This window comes from Mandrillus leucophaeus, unplaced genomic scaffold (assembly GCF_000951045.1).
Source record: "Mandrillus leucophaeus isolate KB7577 unplaced genomic scaffold, Mleu.le_1.0 Scaffold418, whole genome shotgun sequence".
NCBI lineage: Eukaryota > Metazoa > Chordata > Mammalia > Primates > Cercopithecidae > Mandrillus > Mandrillus leucophaeus.
The window spans coordinates 738,199-740,382 of record NW_012104454.1 but is presented as its reverse complement, the minus strand read 5'-3'; positions in this window follow the sequence as shown (position 1 = coordinate 740,382).

Below are 2,184 nucleotides of genomic sequence, written 5' to 3'. Positions count from 1 at the left end.
GCTTGGAGAAAGATGTGGGAGTCACACCCAGGTCCAGGTACAGGAAGAGCCTTCTCACCCAGACCTGCTGCCCTGGGAGGGGGCTGGCCCTCCTGAGGCTAGGCTGATAGCCGGGTGACTCCTGGCAGGAGAATCATGGACCCAGAGGGATAGAAAACCTAAAGCACACTCACCAGAACCCCTGGGTAACATTTTATTCTACTTGCTTTTTTACATAACTATACATCTATCCATTAATCCATTTTATTTTTGTATGCATTTCAGAGTGAATTGCAGATGTCAGTATACTTCACCCCTAAGACCTTCTGTATGAGTAGCATTAAGTACAGTTCAGTATTTGTTTACAGTTTTTTAAGGTAAAATTTATATCCAGTAGGCCTGGCGCAGTGGCTCACACCTGTAATCCCAACACTTTGGGAGGCTGAAGCAGGCGGATCACATGAGGCTAGGAGTTCAAGACTAGCCTGGCCAACATGGCAAAACTCCGTCTCTACTGAAAATACAAAAATTAGCCAGGCATGGTGGAGGCCACCTGTAATCCCAGCTACTCAGGTGGCTGAGGCATGAGAATTGCTTGAACCTGGGAGGCAGACGTAGAAGTGAGTGGAGATTGCACCACTGCGCTCCAGCCTGGGCGACAGAGACCTTGTCTCAAAAAAAAGTGTATATCCAGTGAAACGCACAAATCTTAAGGGTACCGTTTGATGAATTTTAATAACTGCATAAACCTGTATAACCCAAGCCACTGTATCAAAATATAAAACCATCAACCTATAGTTTCCTATGCCCCTTCTGTCAATCCCTATTCCCACTCCTCCCACAATGGCCACCACTGTTTTTAGTTTTATCTACCATATATTAATATTGCCTGTACTAGAACTTCAAATAAATGGAATGGTACGATGTGTATTCTTTTTTTTTTTGAGATGAAGTCTCGCTCTTGTCCCCCAGGCTGGAGTGCGATGGCACAATCTCGGCTCACTGCAACCTCTGCCTCCCGGGTTCAAGCAATTCTCTTGCCTCAGCCTCCCACGTAGCTGGGATTACAGGTGCCTGCCACCATGCCCAGCTAATTTTTGTATTTTTAGTAGAGACAGAGTTTCACCATGTTAGCCAGGCTGGTCTTGAACTCCTGACCTCAAGTGATCCACCCGCCTCGGCCTCCCAAAGTGCTGGGATTACAGGCATGAGCCACCGTGCCTGGCCCATTTGTGCCCGGTCAATGTGTATTCTTTTGTGTAAGACTCCTTTTACTCAATGTAATGTTTTTGAGATACTTTCATACTGTTGCATTTATGAGTCCTTTGTTCTATTTTATTGCTAAGTAGTGTTTAATTGCATGAATGTAAGTTTATTCTAACCTTTTTATCATTATGAAATGTCTCTATTTGTGACAGTACAGTTTGTCTTAAAGTTTGCTCTATGTTCTCTGATATTAATATAGCCATTCCAGTCATCCTCTGATTACCCGTGGCCTACTGTATCTTTTTCCATCCATTTACTTTCACCTAAATGTTTTTATATTTAAAGTATGTCTCTAATCAGACTGACCCCTGAGGGTTTGTTTTTTTTTCCCCCCACAATTCTAGCAAGATTTGATAGCCTCTTTTTACCAAATAGGGTAAGATATTCTAGGCTTATCTTGTATTTTTTTTTCCTGCCTGAGACCTGAAAACAGTCATTTCTTCAGGATCCTTCCTTCATTTCTTGAAAAAAGTGGTATTTAGAGACTATAATCTGTGTGCTAGGGGTATTGTTGCTACCAAGTTAATCACTGTTTGAAGGCCTTTTCAGTGAGCATGACTTTTTGGCAGGGTCTAATTTTTTTGCATGTGATGTCTAATTGTTCCAATACTATTTGTTGAAAAGACTATCCCTTCTCCTTTGTATTGTCTTTGCTCCTTTGTCAAAGATCAGTTGTCTATATTTGTGTGAATTTTTTCAAGAGCTGTGTATTCTGTTCCATTGGTATATGTCTATTCTTCCATCAGTATCACACTGTCTTGATTAGTGTAGCTTTATATTAAGTCTTGAAGTTGGGTAGCATCAGTCCTTTCAACTTTCATTCTCCCTCCACATCAAAATGTTTTGCCCATAGTGTTTCTACTATCTTATGTGTGTCTCATCGCAACCTGGATGCTGACAATGGCTTTCCAGACTTTCTCTTTTTTTTTTTTTTTTTTT